At 35.2% G+C, this 17817-nt stretch overlaps 25 non-coding genes across 25 annotated transcripts; all 25 read left to right on the plus strand.

The window, feature by feature from the left end:
• Nucleotides 1-548: 548 nt before the first annotated feature.
• TRNAC-GCA (transfer RNA cysteine (anticodon GCA)) lies at nucleotides 549-620 on the plus strand. Its single transcript has one exon. It is a non-coding gene; the product is annotated as a tRNA-Cys (tRNA).
• A 556-nt stretch (nucleotides 621-1176) lies between these two features.
• Nucleotides 1177-1248, plus strand: TRNAC-GCA (transfer RNA cysteine (anticodon GCA)). The gene has a single exon. It is a non-coding gene; the product is annotated as a tRNA-Cys (tRNA).
• A 569-nt stretch (nucleotides 1249-1817) lies between these two features.
• On the plus strand, nucleotides 1818-1889 carry TRNAC-GCA (transfer RNA cysteine (anticodon GCA)). The gene has a single exon. It is a non-coding gene; the product is annotated as a tRNA-Cys (tRNA).
• A 553-nt stretch (nucleotides 1890-2442) lies between these two features.
• On the plus strand, nucleotides 2443-2514 carry TRNAC-GCA (transfer RNA cysteine (anticodon GCA)). The gene has a single exon. It is a non-coding gene; the product is annotated as a tRNA-Cys (tRNA).
• Nucleotides 2515-3082: 568 nt separating this feature from the next.
• TRNAC-GCA (transfer RNA cysteine (anticodon GCA)) lies at nucleotides 3083-3154 on the plus strand. The gene has a single exon. It is a non-coding gene; the product is annotated as a tRNA-Cys (tRNA).
• Nucleotides 3155-3710: 556 nt separating this feature from the next.
• Nucleotides 3711-3782, plus strand: TRNAC-GCA (transfer RNA cysteine (anticodon GCA)). Its single transcript has one exon. It is a non-coding gene; the product is annotated as a tRNA-Cys (tRNA).
• Nucleotides 3783-4350: 568 nt separating this feature from the next.
• On the plus strand, nucleotides 4351-4422 carry TRNAC-GCA (transfer RNA cysteine (anticodon GCA)). The gene has a single exon. It is a non-coding gene; the product is annotated as a tRNA-Cys (tRNA).
• Nucleotides 4423-4978: 556 nt separating this feature from the next.
• On the plus strand, nucleotides 4979-5050 carry TRNAC-GCA (transfer RNA cysteine (anticodon GCA)). The gene has a single exon. It is a non-coding gene; the product is annotated as a tRNA-Cys (tRNA).
• A 569-nt stretch (nucleotides 5051-5619) lies between these two features.
• Nucleotides 5620-5691, plus strand: TRNAC-GCA (transfer RNA cysteine (anticodon GCA)). The gene has a single exon. It is a non-coding gene; the product is annotated as a tRNA-Cys (tRNA).
• A 1180-nt stretch (nucleotides 5692-6871) lies between these two features.
• On the plus strand, nucleotides 6872-6943 carry TRNAC-GCA (transfer RNA cysteine (anticodon GCA)). The gene has a single exon. It is a non-coding gene; the product is annotated as a tRNA-Cys (tRNA).
• Nucleotides 6944-7512: 569 nt separating this feature from the next.
• TRNAC-GCA (transfer RNA cysteine (anticodon GCA)) lies at nucleotides 7513-7584 on the plus strand. The gene has a single exon. It is a non-coding gene; the product is annotated as a tRNA-Cys (tRNA).
• A 568-nt stretch (nucleotides 7585-8152) lies between these two features.
• TRNAC-GCA (transfer RNA cysteine (anticodon GCA)) lies at nucleotides 8153-8224 on the plus strand. The gene has a single exon. It is a non-coding gene; the product is annotated as a tRNA-Cys (tRNA).
• Nucleotides 8225-8793: 569 nt separating this feature from the next.
• TRNAC-GCA (transfer RNA cysteine (anticodon GCA)) lies at nucleotides 8794-8865 on the plus strand. Its single transcript has one exon. It is a non-coding gene; the product is annotated as a tRNA-Cys (tRNA).
• A 568-nt stretch (nucleotides 8866-9433) lies between these two features.
• Nucleotides 9434-9505, plus strand: TRNAC-GCA (transfer RNA cysteine (anticodon GCA)). Its single transcript has one exon. It is a non-coding gene; the product is annotated as a tRNA-Cys (tRNA).
• A 568-nt stretch (nucleotides 9506-10073) lies between these two features.
• On the plus strand, nucleotides 10074-10145 carry TRNAC-GCA (transfer RNA cysteine (anticodon GCA)). The gene has a single exon. It is a non-coding gene; the product is annotated as a tRNA-Cys (tRNA).
• Nucleotides 10146-10714: 569 nt separating this feature from the next.
• On the plus strand, nucleotides 10715-10786 carry TRNAC-GCA (transfer RNA cysteine (anticodon GCA)). Its single transcript has one exon. It is a non-coding gene; the product is annotated as a tRNA-Cys (tRNA).
• Nucleotides 10787-11994: 1208 nt separating this feature from the next.
• Nucleotides 11995-12066, plus strand: TRNAC-GCA (transfer RNA cysteine (anticodon GCA)). Its single transcript has one exon. It is a non-coding gene; the product is annotated as a tRNA-Cys (tRNA).
• Nucleotides 12067-12634: 568 nt separating this feature from the next.
• On the plus strand, nucleotides 12635-12706 carry TRNAC-GCA (transfer RNA cysteine (anticodon GCA)). The gene has a single exon. It is a non-coding gene; the product is annotated as a tRNA-Cys (tRNA).
• A 568-nt stretch (nucleotides 12707-13274) lies between these two features.
• Nucleotides 13275-13346, plus strand: TRNAC-GCA (transfer RNA cysteine (anticodon GCA)). Its single transcript has one exon. It is a non-coding gene; the product is annotated as a tRNA-Cys (tRNA).
• Nucleotides 13347-13914: 568 nt separating this feature from the next.
• TRNAC-GCA (transfer RNA cysteine (anticodon GCA)) lies at nucleotides 13915-13986 on the plus strand. Its single transcript has one exon. It is a non-coding gene; the product is annotated as a tRNA-Cys (tRNA).
• Nucleotides 13987-14542: 556 nt separating this feature from the next.
• On the plus strand, nucleotides 14543-14614 carry TRNAC-GCA (transfer RNA cysteine (anticodon GCA)). The gene has a single exon. It is a non-coding gene; the product is annotated as a tRNA-Cys (tRNA).
• A 569-nt stretch (nucleotides 14615-15183) lies between these two features.
• Nucleotides 15184-15255, plus strand: TRNAC-GCA (transfer RNA cysteine (anticodon GCA)). The gene has a single exon. It is a non-coding gene; the product is annotated as a tRNA-Cys (tRNA).
• A 1180-nt stretch (nucleotides 15256-16435) lies between these two features.
• TRNAC-GCA (transfer RNA cysteine (anticodon GCA)) lies at nucleotides 16436-16507 on the plus strand. The gene has a single exon. It is a non-coding gene; the product is annotated as a tRNA-Cys (tRNA).
• Nucleotides 16508-17076: 569 nt separating this feature from the next.
• TRNAC-ACA (transfer RNA cysteine (anticodon ACA)) lies at nucleotides 17077-17148 on the plus strand. The gene has a single exon. It is a non-coding gene; the product is annotated as a tRNA-Cys (tRNA).
• A 570-nt stretch (nucleotides 17149-17718) lies between these two features.
• TRNAC-GCA (transfer RNA cysteine (anticodon GCA)) lies at nucleotides 17719-17790 on the plus strand. The gene has a single exon. It is a non-coding gene; the product is annotated as a tRNA-Cys (tRNA).
• The last annotated feature ends 27 nt before the right edge of the window (nucleotides 17791-17817 follow it).

The following is a 17817-nucleotide window of genomic DNA, read 5'->3' on the forward strand; positions in this document are numbered from 1 at the left end:
TCATTGGCAAGACCTCTGCTGGAGTGCAAAAACATGCATAGAAGTATCAGTTTAAATAAAGAAGAGAAATTGCACCTCTTTTGCTTGACATTTACGTTATCATGCGAAAAGTTTATTTTTTATCTTCCATAATTGTCTTTAGTTTCTTTTCGACTTTTAATTAAAAACAATCTTCACGCTTATTTATGTCACGCAGTGACTTGTCCAAACCATCACACTTAACACACAAAACGGTTTAACTTATCTTACAAAAGAATCTCACTTTCCCCAAATATGATGTTTTGTATCCCATTCTGAAAATCATATTAGATAATGGGAATGAGGCCGAATTATATTCACGCAAAAGCCTTTTCATTTTGGTTGTGTAATGTCGAAGTCGAAAGTTTAATTTTGGGAAAATGTGCTCAAAGTGTGAGATTCAAGTGTAATTATGTACTCTGAAAGACTTGTTCATGGTGGTTGTGGACTGGTGAAGTTGATAATTTGTTTGCTGGGAAAATGAGCTAAAAAATTGATTCAAGATTACATCAAAATTTGTAGTGTTGCATGGGGGTGTAGCTCAGAGGTAGAGCATTTAACTGCAGATCAAGAGGTCCTTGGTTCAAATCCCAGCGCCCCCTTTTCTTGTTCGTGAATTTTTTCATTGGCAAGACCTCTGCTGGAGTGCAAAAACATGCGTAGAAGTAACAGTTTAAATAAAGAAGAGAAATTGCACCTCTTTTGCTTGACATTTACGTTATCATGCGAAAAGTTTATTTTTTATCTTCCATAATTGTCTTTAGTTTCTTTTCGACTTTTTATTAAAAACAATCTTCACGCGTATTTATGTCATGCGGAGACTTGTCCAAACCATCACACTTAACACACAAAACTGTTTAACTTATCTTACAAAAGAATCTCACTTTCCCCAAATATGATGTTTTGAATCCCATTCTGAAAATCATATTAGATAATAGGAATGAGGCCGAATTATATTCACACAAAGTCTTTTTCATTTTGGTTGTGTAATGCCGAAGTCGAGAGTTTAATTTTGGGAAAATGTGCTCAAAGTGTGAGATTCAAGTGTAATTAGACTTGTTCATGGTGGTTGTGGACCGGTGAAGTCGATCATTTGTTTGCTGGGAAAATGAGCTAAAAAATGGATTCAAGATTACATCTAAATTTGTAGTATTGCATGGGGGTGTAGCTCAGAGGTAGAGCATTTGACTGCAGATCAAGAGGTGCTTGGTTCAAATCCAAGCGCCCCCTTTTCTTGTTCGTGAATTTTTTCATTGGCAAGACCTCTGCTGGAGTGCAAAAACATGCAAAGAAGTATCAGTTTAAATAAAGAAGAGAAATTGCACCTCTTTTGCTTGACATTTCCGTTATCATGCGAAACGTTTATTTTTTATCTTCCATAATTGTCTTTAGTTTCTTTTCGACTTTTAATTAAAAACAATCTTCACGCTTATTTATGTCACGCAGTGACTTGTCCAAACCATCACACTTAACACACAAAACGGTTTAACTTATCTTACAAAAGAATCTCACTTTCCCCAAATATGATGTTTTGTATCCCATTCTGAAAATCATATTAGATAATGGGAATGAGGCCGAATTATATTCACGCAAAAGCCTTTTTCATTTTGGTTGTGTAATGTCGAAGTCGAAAGTTTAATTTTGGGAAAATGTGCTCAAAGTGTGAGATTCAAGTGTAATTATGTACTCTGAAAGACTTGTTCATGGTGGTTGTGGACTGGTGAAGTTGATAATTTGTTTGCTGGGAAAATGAGCTAAAAAATTGATTCAAGATTACATCAAAATTTGTAGTGTTGCATGGGGGTGTAGCTCAGAGGTAGAGCATTTGACTGCAGATCAAGAGGTCGTTGGTTCAAATCCAAGCGCCCCCTTTTCTTGTTCGTGAACTTTTTTCATTGCAAGACCTCTGCTGGAGTGCAAAAACATGCATAGAAGTAACAGTTTAAATAAAGAAGAGAAATTGCACCTCTTTTGCTTGACATTTACGTTATCATGCGAAAAGTTTATTTTTTATCTTCCATAATTGTCTTTAGTTTCTTTTCGACTTTTAATAAAAAATCTTCACGCGTATTTACGTCACGCGGCGACTTGTCCAAACGATTACACTTAACACACAAAACTGTTTAACTTATCTTACAAAAGAATCTCACTTTCCCCAAATATGATGTTTTGAATCCCATTATGAAAATCATATTAGATAATAGGAATGAGGCCGAATTATATTCACGCAAAGTCTTTTTCATTTTGGTTGTGAAATGCCGAAGTCGAGAGTTTAATTTTGGGAAAATGTGCTCAAAGTGTGAGATTCAAGTGTAATTAGACTTGTTCAAGGTGGTTGTGGACCGGTGAAGTCGATCATTTGTTTGCTGGGAAAATGAGCTAAAAAATTGATTCAAGATTACATCAAAATTTGTAGTGTTGCATGGGGGTGTAGCTCAGAGGTTGAGCATTTGACTGCAGATCAAGAGGTCCTTGGTTCAAATCCAAGCGCCCCTTTTCTTGTTCGTGAATTTTTTCATTGGCAAGACCTCTGCTGGAGTGCAAAAACATGCATAGAAGTATCAGTTTAAATAAAGAAGAGAAATTGCACCTCTTTTGCTTGACATTTACGTTATCATGCGAAAAGTTTATTTTTTATCTTCCATAATTGTCTTTAGTTTCTTTTCGACTTTTAATTAAAAACAATCTTCACGCTTATTTATGTCACGCAGTGACTTGTCCAAACCATCACACTTAACACACAAAACGGTTTAACTTATCTTACAAAAGAATCTCACTTTCCCCAAATATGATGTTTTGTATCCCATTCTGAAAATCATATTAGATAATGGGAATGAGGCCGAATTATATTCACGCAAAAGCCTTTTTCATTTTGGTTGTGTAATGTCGAAGTCGAAAGTTTAATTTTGGGAAAATGTGCTCAAAGTGTGAGATTCAAGTGTAATTATGTACTCTGAAAGACTTGTTCATGGTGGTTGTGGACTGGTGAAGTTGATAATTTGTTTGCTGGGAAAATGAGCTAAAAAATTGATTCAAGATTACATCAAAATTTGTAGTGTTGCATGGGGGTGTAGCTCAGAGGTAGAGCATTTAACTGCAGATCAAGAGGTCCTTGGTTCAAATCCCAGCGCCCCCTTTTCTTGTTCGTGAATTTTTTCATTGGCAAGACCTCTGCTGGAGTGCAAAAACATGCGTAGAAGTAACAGTTTAAATAAAGAAGAGAAATTGCACCTCTTTTGCTTGACATTTACGTTATCATGCGAAAAGTTTATTTTTTATCTTCCATAATTGTCTTTAGTTTCTTTTCGACTTTTTATTAAAAACAATCTTCACGCGTATTTATGTCATGCGGAGACTTGTCCAAACCATCACACTTAACACACAAAACTGTTTAACTTATCTTACAAAAGAATCTCACTTTCCCCAAATATGATGTTTTGAATCCCATCATGAAAATCATATTAGATAATAGGAATGAGGCCGAATTATATTCACGCAAAGTCTTTTTCATTTTGGTTGTGAAATGCCGAAGTCGAGAGTTTAATTTTGGGAAAATGTGCTCAAAGTGTGAGATTCAAGTGTAATTAGACTTGTTCAAGGTGGTTGTGGACCGGTGAAGTCGATCATTTGTTTGCTGGGAAAATGAGCTAAAAAATTGATTCAAGATTACATCAAAATTTGTAGTGTTGCATGGGGGTGTAGCTCAGAGGTAAAGCATTTGACTGCAGATCAAGAGGTCCTTGGTTCAAATCCAATCGCCCCTTTTCTTGTTCGTGAATTTTTTCATTGGCAAGACCTCTGCTGGAGTGCAAAAACATGCATAGAAGTATCAGTTTAAATAAAGAAGAGAAATTGCACCTCTTTTGCTTGACATTTACGTTATCATGCGAAAAGTTTATTTTTTATCTTCCATAATTGTCTTTAGTTTCTTTTCGACTTTTAATTAAAAACAATCTTCACGCTTATTTATGTCACGCAGTGACTTGTCCAAACCATCACACTTAACACACAAAACGGTTTAACTTATCTTACAAAAGAATCTCACTTTCCCCAAATATGATGTTTTGTATCCCATTCTGAAAATCATATTAGATAATGGGAATGAGGCCGAATTATATTCACGCAAAAGCCTTTTTCATTTTGGTTGTGTAATGTCGAAGTCGAAAGTTTAATTTTGGGAAAATGTGCTCAAAGTGTGAGATTCAAGTGTAATTATGTACTCTGAAAGACTTGTTCATGGTGGTTGTGGACTGGTGAAGTTGATAATTTGTTTGCTGGGAAAATGAGCTAAAAAATTGATTCAAGATTACATCAAAATTTGTAGTGTTGCATGGGGGTGTAGCTCAGAGGTAGAGCATTTAACTGCAGATCAAGAGGTCCTTGGTTCAAATCCCAGCGCCCCCTTTTCTTGTTCGTGATTTTTTTCATTGGCAAGACCTCTGCTGGAGTGCAAAAACATGCGTAGAAGTAACAGTTTAAATAAAGAAGAGAAATTGCACCTCTTTTGCTTGACATTTACGTTATCATGCGAAAAGTTTATTTTTTATCTTCCATAATTGTCTTTAGTTTCTTTTCGACTTTTTATTAAAAACAATCTTCACGCGTATTTATGTCATGCGGAGACTTGTCCAAACCATCACACTTAACACACAAAACTGTTTAACTTATCTTACAAAAGAATCTCACTTTCCCCAAATATGATGTTTTGAATCCCATTCTGAAAATCATATTAGATAATAGGAATGAGGCCGAATTATATTCACACAAAGTCTTTTTCATTTTGGTTGTGTAATGCCGAAGTCGAGAGTTTAATTTTGGGAAAATGTGCTCAAAGTGTGAGATTCAAGTGTAATTAGACTTGTTCATGGTGGTTGTGGACCGGTGAAGTCGATCATTTGTTTGCTGGGAAAATGAGCTAAAAAATGGATTCAAGATTACATCTAAATTTGTAGTATTGCATGGGGGTGTAGCTCAGAGGTAGAGCATTTGACTGCAGATCAAGAGGTCCTTGGTTCAAATCCAAGCGCCCCCTTTACTTGTTCGTGAATTTTTTCATTGGCAAGACCTCTGCTGGAGTGCAAAAACATGCAAAGAAGTATCAGTTTAAATAAAGAAGAGAAATTGCACCTCTTTTGCTTGACATTTCCGTTATCATGCGAAAAGTTTATTTTTTATCTTCCATAATTGTCTTTAGTTTCTTTTCGACTTTTAATTAAAAACAATCTTCACGCTTATTTATGTCACGCAGTGACTTGTCCAAACCATCACACTTAACACACAAAACGGTTTAACTTATCTTACAAAAGAATCTCACTTTCCCCAAATATGATGTTTTGTATCCCATTCTGAAAATCATATTAGATAATGGGAATGAGGCCGAATTATATTCACGCAAAAGCCTTTTTCATTTTGGTTGTGTAATGTCGAAGTCGAAAGTTTAATTTTGGGAAAATGTGCTCAAAGTGTGAGATTCAAGTGTAATTATGTACTCTGAAAGACATGTTCATGGTGGTTGTGGACTGGTGAAGTTGATAATTTGTTTGCTGGGAAAATGAGCTAAAAAATTGATTCAAGATTACATCAAAATTTGTAGTGTTGCATGGGGGTGTAGCTCAGAGGTAGAGCATTTGACTGCAGATCAAGAGGTCCTTGGTTCAAATCCAAGCGCCCCCTTTTCTTGTTCGTGAATTTTTTCATTGCAAGACCTCTGCTGGAGTGCAAAAACATGCATAGAAGTAACAGTTTAAATAAAGAAGAGAAATTGCACCTCTTTTGCTTGACATTTACGTTATCATGCGAAAAGTTTATTTTTTATCTTCCATAATTGTCTTCAGTTTCTTTTCGACTTTTAATAAAAAATCTTCACGCGTATTTACGTTACGCGGCGACTTGTCCAAACGATTACACTTAACACACAAAACTGTTTAACTTATCTTACAAAAGAATCTCACTTTCCCCAAATATGATGTTTTGAATCCCATTATGAAAATCATATTAGATAATAGGAATGAGGCCGAATTATATTCACGCAAAGTCTTTTTCATTTTGGTTGTGAAATGCCGAAGTCGAGAGTTTAATTTTGGGAAAATGTGCTCAAAGTGTGAGATTCAAGTGTAATTAGACTTGTTCAAGGTGGTTGTGGACCGGTGAAGTCGATCATTTGTTTGCTGGGAAAATGAGCTAAAAAATTGATTCAAGATTACATCAAAATTTGTAGTATTGCATGGGGGTGTAGCTCAGAGGTAGAGCATTTCACTGCAGATCAAGAGGTCCTTAGTTCAAATCCAAGAGCCCCCTTTTCTTGTTCGTGAATTTTTTCATTGGCAAGACCTCTGCTGGAGGGCAAAAACATACATAGAAGTATCAGTTTAAATTAAGAAGAGAAATTGCACCTCTTTTGCTTGACATTTACGTTATCATGCGAAAAGTTTATTTTTTATCTTCCATAATTGTCTTTAGTTTCTTTTCGACTTTTTATTAAAAACAATCTTCACGCTAATTTATGTCATGCGGAGACTTGTCCAAACCATCACACTTAACACACAAAACTGTTTAATTTATCTTACAAAAGAATCTCACTTTCCCCAAATATGATGTTTTGAATCCCATTCTGAAAATCATATTAGATAATAGGAATGAGGCCGAATTATATTCACACAAAGTCTTTTTCATTTTGGTTGTGTAATGCCGAAGTCGAGAGTTTAATTTTGGGAAAATGTGCTCAAAGTGTGAGATTCAAGTGTAATTAGACTTGTTCATGGTGGTTGTGGACCGGTGAAGTCGATCATTTGTTTGCTGGGAAAATGAGCTAAAAAATGGATTCAAGATTACATCAAAATTTGTAGTATTGCATGGGGGTGTAGCTCAGAGGTAGAGCATTTGACTGCATATCAAGAGGTCCTTGGTTCAAATCCAAGCGCCCCCTTTTCTTGTTCGTGAATTTTTTCATTGGCAAGACCTCTGCTGGAGTGCAAAAACATGCATAGAAGTATCAGTTTAAATAAAGAAGAGAAATTGCACCTCTTTTTCTTGACATTTACGTTATCATACGAAAAGTTTATTTTTTATCTTCCATAATTGTCTTTAGTTTCTTTTCGACTTTTTATTAAAAACAATCTTCACGCTTATTTATGTCACGCAGAGACTTGTCCAAACCATCACACTTAACACACAAAACTGTTTAACTTATCTTACAAAAGAATCTCAATTTCCCCAAATATGATGTTTTGAATCCCATTCTGAAAATCATATTAGAAAATGGGAATGAGGCCGAATTATATTCACGCAAACGCCTTTTTCATTTTGGTTGTGTAATGACGAAGTTGAAAGTTTAATTTTGGGAAAATGTGCTCAAAGTGTGAGATTCAAGTGTAATTATGTACTCTAAAAGACTTGTTCATGGTGGTTGTGGACTGGTGAAGTCGATAATTTGTTTGCTGGGAAAATGAGCTAAAAAATTGATTCAAGATTATCTCAAAATTTCTAGTATTGCATGGGGGTGTAGCTCAGAGGTAGAGCATTTGACTGCAGATCAAGAGGTCCTTGGTTCAAATCCAAGCGCCCCCTTTACTTGTTCGTGAATGTTTTCATTGGCAAGACCTCTGCTGGAGTGCAAAAACATGCATAGAAGTATCAGTTTAAATAAAGAAGAGAAATTGCACCTCTTTAGCTTGACATTAACGTTATCATACGAAAAGTTTTTTTTTTATCTTCCATAATTGTCTTTAGTTTCTTTTCGACTTTTAATTAAAAACAATCTTCACGCTTATTTATGTGACGCAGAGACTTGTCCAAACCATCACACTTAACACACAAAACTGTTTAACTTATTTTACAAACGAATCTCACTTTCCCCAAATATGATGTTTTGAATCCCATTCTGAAAATTATATTAGATAATAGGAATGAGGCCGAATTATATTCACACAAAGTCTTTTTCATTTTGGTTGTTTAATGCCGAAGTCGAGAGTTTAATGTTGGGAAAATGTGCTCAAAGTGTGAGATTCAAGTGTAATTATATCCTCTAAAAGACTTGTTCATGGTGGTTGTGGACCAGTGAAGTCGATCATTTGTTTGCTGGGAAAATGAGCTAAAAAAATTATTCAAGATTACATCAAAATTTGCAGTATTGCATGGGGGTGTAGCTCAGAGGTAGAGCATTTGACTGCAGATCAAGAGGTCCTTGGTTCAAATCCAAGCGCCCACTTTTCTTGTTCGTGAATTTTTTCATTGGCAAGACCTCTGCTGGAGGGCAAAAACATGCATAGAAGTATCAGTTTAAATTAAGAAGAGAAATTGCACCTCTTTTGCTTGACATTTACGTTATCATGCGAAAAGTTTATTTTTTATCTTCCATGATTGTCTTTAGTTTCTTTTCGACTTTTTATTAAAAACAATCTTCACGCTTATTTATGTCACGCAGAGACTTGTCCAAACCATCACACTTAACACACAAAACTGTTTAACTTATCTTACAAAAGACGCTCAATTTCCCCAAATATGATGTTTTGAATCACATTCTGAAAATCATATTAGAAAATGGGAATGAGGCCGAATTATATTCACGCAAACGCCTTTTTCATTTTGGTTGTGTAATGCCGAAGTCGAGAGTTTAATTTTGGGAAAATGTGCTCAAAGTGTGAGATTCAATTGTAATTATATACTCTAAAAGACTTGTTCATAGTGGTTGTGGACCGGTGAAGTCGATAATTTGTTTGCTGGGAAAATGAGCTTAAAAATAGATTCAAGATGACATCAAAATTTGTAGTATGGCATGGGGGTGTACCTCAGAGGTAGAGCATTTGACTGCAGATCAAGCGGTCCTTGGTTCAAATCCAAGCGCTCCCTTTTCTTGTTCGTGAATTTTTTCATTGGCAAGCCCTCTGCTGGAGGGCAAAAACATGCATAGAAGTATCAGTTTAAATAAAGAAGAGAAATTGCACCTCTTTTGCTTGACATTTACGTTATCATGCGAAAAGTTTATTTTTTATCTTCCATAATTGTCTTAAGTTTCTTTTCGACTTTTAATTAAAAACAATCTTCACGCTTATTAATGTCACGCAGAGTCTTGTCAAAACCATCACACTTAACAAACAAAACAGTTTAACTTATTTTACAAACGAATCTCACTTTCCCCAAATATGATGTTTTGAATCCCATTCTGAAAATCATATTAGATAATAGGAATGAGGCCGAATTATATTCACACAAAGTCTTTTTCATTTTGGTTGTGTAATGCCGAAGTCGAGAGTTTAATTTTGGGAAAATGTGCTCAAAGAGTGAGATTCAAGTGTAATTATATCCTCTAAAAGACTTGTTCATGGTGGTTGTGGACCGGTGAAGTCGATCATTTGTTTGCTGGGAAAATGAGCTAAAAAAATTATTCAAGATTACATCAAAATTTGCAGTATTGCATGGGGGTGTAGCTCAGAGGTAGAGCATTTGACTGCAGATCAAGAGGTCCTTGGTTCAAATCCAAGCGCCCACTTTTCTTGTTCGTGAATTTTTTCATTGGCAAGACCTCTGCTGGAGGGCAAAAACATGCATAGAAGTATCAGTTTAAATTAAGAAGAGAAATTGCACCTCTTTTACTTGACATTTACGTTATCATGCGAAAAGTTTATTTTTTATCTTCCATGATTGTCTTTAGTTTCTTTTCGACTTTTTATTAAAAACAATCTTCACGCTTATTTATGTCACGCAGAGACTTGTCCAAACCATCACACTTAACACACAAAACTGTTTAACTTATCTTACAAAAGACGCTCAATTTCCCCAAATATGATGTTTTGAATCACATTCTGAAAATCATATTAGAAAATGGGAATGAGGCCGAATTATATTCACGCAAACGCCTTTTTCATTTTGGTTGTGTAATGTCGAAGTTGAAAGTTTAATTTTGGGAAAATGTACTCAAAGTGTGAGATTCAAGTGTAATTATGTACTCGAAAAGACTTGTTCATGGTGGTTGTGGACTGGTGAAGTTGATAATTTGTTTGCTGGGAAAGTGAGCTAAAAAATTGATCAAGATTACATGAAAATTTGTAGTGTTGCATGGGGGTGTAGCTCAGAGGTAGAGAATTTGACTGCAGATCAAGAGGTCCTTGATTCAAATCCAAGCGCCCCCTTTTCTTGTTCGTGAATTTTTTCATTGGCAAGACCTCTGCTTGAGTGCAAAAACATGCATAGGAGTATCAGTTTAAATAAAGAAGAGAAATTGCACCTCTTTTGCTTGACATTTACGTTATCATGTTAAAAGATTATTTTTTATCTTCCATAATTGTCTTTAGTTTCTTTTCGACTTTTTATTAAAAACAATCTTCACGCTTATTTATGTCACGCAGAGACTTGTCCAAACCATCACACTTAACACACAAAACTGTTTAACTTATCTTACAAAATAATCTCAATTTCCCCAAATATGATGTTTTGAATCCCATTCTGAAAATCATATTAGAAAATGGGAATGAGGCCGAATAATATTCACGCAAACGCCTTTTTCATTTTGGTTGTGTAATGTCGAAGTTTAAAGTTTAATTTTGGGAAAATGTGCTCAAAGTGTGAGATTCAAGTGATATTATATACTCTAAAAAACGTGTTCATGGTGGTTGTGGACCGGTGAAGTCGATCATTTGTTTGCTGGGAAAATGAGCTAAAAAAATTATTCAAGATTACATCAAAATTTGCAGTATTGCATGGGGGTGTAGCTCAGAGGTAGAGCATTTGACTGCAGATCAAGAGGTACTTGGTTCAAATCCAAGCGCCCCCTTTTCTTGTTCGTGAATTTTTTCATTGGCAAGACCTCTGCTGGAGGGCAAAAACATGCATAGAAGTATCAGTTTAAATAAAGAAGAGAAATTGCACCTCTTTTGCTTGACATTTACGTTATCATGCGAAAAGTTTATTTTTTATCTTCCATAATTGTCTTTAGTTTCTTTTCGACTTTTTATTAAAAACAATCTTCACGCTTATTTATGTCACGCAGAGACTTGTCCAAACCATCACACTTAACACACAAAACTGTTTAACTTATCTTACAAAAGAAGCTCAATTTCCCCAAATATGATGTTTTGAATCACATTCTGAAAATCATATTAGAAAATGGGAATGAGGCCGAATTATATTCACGCAAACGCCTTTTTCATTTTGGTTGTGTAATGTCGAAGTTGAAAGTTTAATTTTGGGAAAATGTACTTAAAGTGTGAGATTCAAGTGTAATTATGTACTCTAAAAGACATGTTCATGGTGGTTGTGGACTGGTGAAGTTGATAATTTGTTTGCTGGGAAAGTGAGCTAAAAAATTGATCAAGATTACATCAAAATTTGTAGTGTTGCATAGGGGTGTAGCTCAGAGGTAGAGAATTTGACTGCAGATCAAGAGGTCCTTGATTCAAATCCAAGCGCCCCCTTTCTTGTTCGTGAATTTTTTCATTGGCAAGACCTCTGCTGGAGTGCAAAAACATGCATAGAAGTATCAGTTTAAATAAAGAAGAGAAATTGCACCTCTTTAGCTTGACATTAACGTTATCATGCGAAAAGTTTATTTTTTATCTTCCATAATTGTCTTTAGTTTCTTTTCGTCTTTTAATTAAAAACAATCTTCACGCTTATTTATGTCACGCAGAGACTTGTCCAAACCATCACACTTAACACACAAAACTGTTTCACTTATCTTACAAAAAAATCTCACTTTCCCCAAATATGATGTTTTCAATCCCATTCTGAAAATCATATTAGATAATGGGAATGAGGCAGAATTATATTCACGCAAAAGCCTTTTTAATTTCGGTTGTGTAATGTCGAATTCGAAAGTTTAATTTTGGGAAAATGTGCTCAAAGTGTGAGATTCAAGTGTAATTATATCCTCTAAAAGACTTGTTCATGGTGGTTGTGGACCGGTGAAGTCGATCATTTGTTTGCTGGGAAAATGAGCTAAAAAATTGATTCAAGATTACATCAAAATTTGTAGTGTTGCATGGGGGTGTAGCTCAGAGGTAGAGCATTTGACTGCAGATCAAGAGGTCCTTGGTTCAAATCCAAGCGCCCCCTTTTCTTGTTCGTGAATTTTTTCATTGGCAAGACCTCTGCTGGAGTGCAAAAACATGCATAGAAGTATCAGTTTAAATAAAGAAGAGAAATTGCACCTCTTTTGCTTGACATTTACGTTATCATGCGAAAAGTTTATTTTTTATCTCCATAATTGTCTTTAGTTTCTTTTCGACTTTTAATTCAAAACAATCTTCACGCCTATTTATGTCACGCAGAGACTTGTCCAAACCATCACACTTAACACACAAAACTGATTAACGTATCTTACAAAAGAATCTCACTTTCCCCAAATATGATGTTTTGAATCCCATTCTGAAAATCATATTAGATAATGGGAATGAGGCCGAATTATATTCACGCAAAAGCCTTTTTCATTTTGGTTGTGTAATGTCGAAGTCGAAATTTTAATTTTAGGAAAATGTGCACAAAGTGTGAGATTCAAGTGTAATTATATCCTCTAAAAGACTTGTTCATGGTGGTTGTGGACCGGTGAATTCGATCATTTGTTTGCTGGGAAAATGAGCTAAAAAATTGATTCAAGATTACATCAAAATTTGTAGTGTTGCATGGGGGTGTAGCTCAGAGGTAGAGCATTTGACTGCAGATCAAGAGGTCCTTGGTTCAAATCCAAGCTCCCCCTTTTCTTGTTCGTGAATTTTTTCATTGGCAAGACCTCTGCTGGAGTGCAAAAACATGCATAGAAGTATCAGTTTAAATAAAGAAGAGAAATTGCACCTCTTTTGCTTGACATTTACGTTATCATGCGAAAAGTTTATTTTTTATCTCCATAATTGTCTTTAGTTTCTTTTCGACTTTTAATTAAAAACAATCTTCACGCTTATTTATGTCACGCAGAGACTTGTCCAAACCATCACACTTAACACACAAAACTGTTTAACGTATCTTACAAAAGAATCTCACTTTCCCCAAATATGATGTTTTGAATCCCATTCTGAAAATCATATTAGATAATGGGAATGAGGCCGAATTATATTCACGCAAAAGCCTTTTTCATTTCGGTTGTGTAATGTCGAATTCGAAAGTTTCATTTTGGGAAAATGTGCTCAAAGTGTGAGATTCAAGTGTAATTATATCCTCTAAAAGACTTGTTCATGGTGGTTGTGGACCGGTGAAGTCGATCATTTGTTTGCTGGGAAAATGAGCTAAAAAATTGATTCAAGATTACATCAAAATTTGTAGTGTTGCATGGGGGTGTAGCTCAGAGGTAGAGCATTTGACTGCAGATCAAGAGGTCCTTGGTTCAAATCCAAGCGCCCCTTTTCTTGTTCGTGAATTTTTTCATTGGCAAGACCTCTGCTGGAGTGCAAAAACATGCATAGAAGTATCAGTTTAAATAAAGAAGAGAAATTGCACCTCTTTTGCTTGACATTTACGTTATCATGCGAAAAGTTTATTTTTTATCTTCCATAATTGTCTTTAGTTTCTTTTCGACTTTTAATTAAAAACAATCTTCACGCTTATTTATGTCACGCAGTGACTTGTCCAAACCATCACACTTAACACACAAAACGGTTTAACTTATCTTACAAAAGAATCTCACTTTCCCCAAATATGATGTTTTGTATCCCATTCTGAAAATCATATTTGATAATGGGAATGAGGCCGAATTATATTCACGCAAAAGCCTTTTTCATTTTGGTTGTGTAATGTCGAAGTCGAAAGTTTAATTTTGGGAAAATGTGCTCAAAGTGTGAGATTCAAGTGTAATTATGTACTCTGAAAGACTTGTTCATGGTGGTTGTGGACTGGTGAAGTTGATAATTTGTTTGCTGGGAAAATGAGCTAAAAAATTGATTCAAGATTACATCAAAATTTGTAGTGTTGCATGGGGGTGTAGCTCAGAGGTAGAGCATTTAACTGCAAATCAAGAGGTCCTTGGTTCAAATCCCAGCGCCCCCTTTTCTTGTTCGTGAATTTTTTCATTGGCAAGACCTCTGCTGGAGTGCAAAAACATGCGTAGAAGTAACAGTTTAAATAAAGAAGAGAAATTGCACCTCTTTTGCTTGACATTTACGTTATCATGCGAAAAGTTTATTTTTTATCTTCCGTAATTGTCTTTAGTTTCTTTTCGACTTTTTATTAAAAACAATCTTCACGCGTATTTATGTCATGCGGAGACTTGTCCAAACCATCACACTTAACACACAAAACTGTTTAACTTATCTTACAAAAGAATCTCACTTTCCCCAAATATGATGTTTTGAATCCCATTCTGAAAATCATATTAGATAATAGGAATGAGGCCGAATTATATTCACACAAAGTCTTTTTCATTTTGGTTGTGTAATGCCGAAGTCGAGAGTTTAATTTTGGGAAAATGTGCTCAAAGTGTGAGATTCAAGTGTAATTAGACTTGTTCATGGTGGTTGTGGACCGGTGAAGTCGATCATTTGTTTGCTGGGAAAATGAGCTAAAAAATGGATTCAAGATTACATCTAAATTTGTAGTATTGCATGGGGGTGTAGCTCAGAGGTAGAGCATTTGACTGCAGATCAAGAGGTCCTTGGTTCAAATCCAAGCGCCCCCTTTTCTTGTTCGTGAATTTTTTCATTGGCAAGACCTCTGCTGGAGTGCAAAAACATGCAAAGAAGTATCAGTTTAAATAAAGAAGAGAAATTGCACCTCTTTTGCTTGACATTTCCGTTATCATGCGAAAAGTTTATTTTTTATCTTCCATAATTGTCTTTAGTTTCTTTTCGACTTTTAATTAAAAACAATCTTCACGCTTATTTATGTCACGCAGTGACTTGTCCAAACCATCACACTTAACACACAAAACGGTTTAACTTATCTTACAAAAAAATCTCACTTTCCCCAAATATGATGTTTTGTATCCCATTCTGAAAATCATATTAGATAATGGGAATGAGGCCAAATTATATTCACGCAAAAGCCTTTTTCATTTTGGTTGTGTAATGTCGAAGTCGAAAGTTTAATTTTGGGAAAATGTGCTCAAAGTGTGAGATTCAAGTGTAATTATGTACTCTGAAAGACTTGTTCATGGTGGTTGTGGACTGGTGAAGTTGATAATTTGTTTGCTGGGAAAATGAGCTAAAAAATTGATTCAAGATTACATCAAAATTTGTAGTGTTGCATGGGGGTGTAGCTCAGAGGTAGAGCATTTGACTGCAGATCAAGAGGTCCTTGGTTCAAATCCAAGCGCCCCCTTTTCTTGTTCGTGAATTTTTTCATTGCAAGACCTCTGCTGGAGTGCAAAAACATGCATAGAAGTAACAGTTTAAATAAAGAAGAGAAATTGCACCTCTTTTGCTTGACATTTACGTTATCATGCGAAAAGTTTATTTTTTATCTTCCATAATTGTCTTTAGTTTCTTTTCGACTTTTAATAAAAAATCTTCACGCGTATTTACGTCACGCGGCGACTTGTCCAAACGATTACACTTAACACACAAAACTGTTTAACTTATCTTACAAAAGAATCTCACTTTCCCCAAATATGATGTTTTGAATCCCATTATGAAAATCATATTAGATAATAGGAATGAGGCCGAATTATATTCACGCAAAGTCTTTTTCATTTTGGTTGTGAAATGCCGAAGTCGAGAGTTTAATTTTGGGAAAATGTGCTCAAAGTGTGAGATTCAAGTGTAATTAGACTTGTTCAAGGTGGTTGTGGACCGGTGAAGTCGATCATTTGTTTGCTGGGAAAATGAGCTAAAAAATTGATTCAAGATTACATCAAAATTTGTAGTATTGCATGGGGGTGTAGCTCAGAGGTAGAGCATTTCACTGCAGATCAAGAGGTCCTTAGTTCAAATCCAAGAGCCCCCTTTTCTTGTTCGTGAATTTTTTCATTGGCAAGACCTCTGCTGGAGGGCAAAAACATGCATAGAAGTATCAGTTTAAATTAAGAAGAGAAATTGCACCTCTTTTGCTTGACATTTACGTTATCATGCGAAAAGTTTATTTTTTATCTTCCATAATTGTCTTTAGTTTCTTTTCGACTTTTTATTAAAAACAATCTTCACGCTTATTTATGTCATGCGGAGACTTGTCCAAACCATCACACTTAACACACAAAACTGTTTAATTTATCTTACAAAAGAATCTCACTTTCCCCAAATATGATGTTTTGAATCCCATTCTGAAAATCATATTAGATAATAGGAATGAGGCCGAATTATATTCACACAAAGTCTTTTTCATTTTGGTTGTGTAATGCCGAAGTCGAGAGTTTAATTTTGGGAAAATGTGCTCAAAGTGTGAGATTCAAGTGTAATTAGACTTGTTCATGGTGGTTGTGGACTGGTGAAGTCGATAATTTGTTTGCTGGGAAAATGAGCTAAAAAATTGATTCAAGATTATCTCAAAATTTCTAGTATTGCATGGGGGTGTAGCTCAGAGGTAGAGCATTTGACTGCAGATCAAGAGGTCCTTGGTTCAAATCCAAGCGCCCCCTTTACTTGTTCGTGAATGTTTTCATTGGCAAGACCTCTGCTGGAGTGCAAAAACATGCATAGAAGTATCAGTTTAAATAAAGAAGAGAAATTGCACCTCTTTAGCTTGACATTAACGTTATCATACGAAAAGTTTATTTTTTATCTTCCATAATTGTCTTTAGTTTCTTTTCGACTTTTAATTAAAAACAATCTTCACGCTTATTTATGTGACGCAGAGACTTGTCCAAACCATCACACTTAACACACAAAACTGTTTAACTTATCTTACAAAAAAATCTCACTTTCCCCAAATATGATGTTTTGAATCCCATTCTTAAAATCATATTAGATAATGGGAATGAGGCCGAATTATATTTACGCAAAAGCCTTTTTAATTTCGGTTGTGTAATGTCGAATTCGAAAGTTTAATTTTGGGAAAATGTGCTCAAAGTGTGAGATTCAAGTGTAATTATATCCTCTAAAAGACTTGTTCATGGTGGTTGTGGACCGGTGAAGTCGATAATTTGTTTGCTGGGAAAATGAGCTAAAAAAATTATTCAAGATTACATCAAAATTTGTAGTATTGCATGGGGGTGTAGCTCAGAGGTAGAGCATTTGACTACAGATCAAGAGGTCCTTGGTTCAAATCCAAGCGCCCCCTTTTCTTTTTCGTGAATGTTTTCATTGGCAAGACCTCTGCTGGAGGTCAAAAACATGCATAGAAGTATCAGTTTAAATAAAGAAGAGAAATTGCATCTCTTTTGCTTGACATTTACGTTATCATGCGAAAAGATTATTTTTTTATGTTCCATAATTGTCTTTAGTGTCTTTTCGACTTATAATTAAAAAACAATCTTCACGCTTATTTATGTCATGCAGAGACTTGTCAAAACCATCACACTTAACAAACAAAACAGTTTAACTTATTTTACAAACGAATCTCACTTTCCCCAAATATGATGTTTTGAATCCCATTCTGAAAATTATATTAGATAATAGGAATGAGGCCGAATTATATTCACACAAAGTCTTTTTCATTTTGGTTGTGTAATGCCGAAGTCGAGAGTTTAATTTTGGGAAAATGTGCTCAAAGTGTGAGATTCAAGTGTAATTATATCCTCTAAAAGACTTGTTCATGGTGGTTGTGGACCGGTGAAGTCGATCATTTGTTTGCTGGGAAAATGAGCTAAAAAAATTATTCAAGATTACATCAAAATTTGCAGTATTGCATGGGGGTGTAGCTCAGAGGTAGAGCATTTGACTGCAGATCAAGAGGTCCTTGGTTCAAATCCAAGCGCCCACTTTTCTTGTTCGTGAATTTTTTCATTGG

Source organism: Lampetra planeri, chromosome 58 (genome assembly GCF_965212315.1).
Source record: "Lampetra planeri chromosome 58, kcLamPlan1.2.h2, whole genome shotgun sequence".
NCBI classification, from domain to species: domain Eukaryota; kingdom Metazoa; phylum Chordata; class Hyperoartia; order Petromyzontiformes; family Petromyzontidae; genus Lampetra; species Lampetra planeri.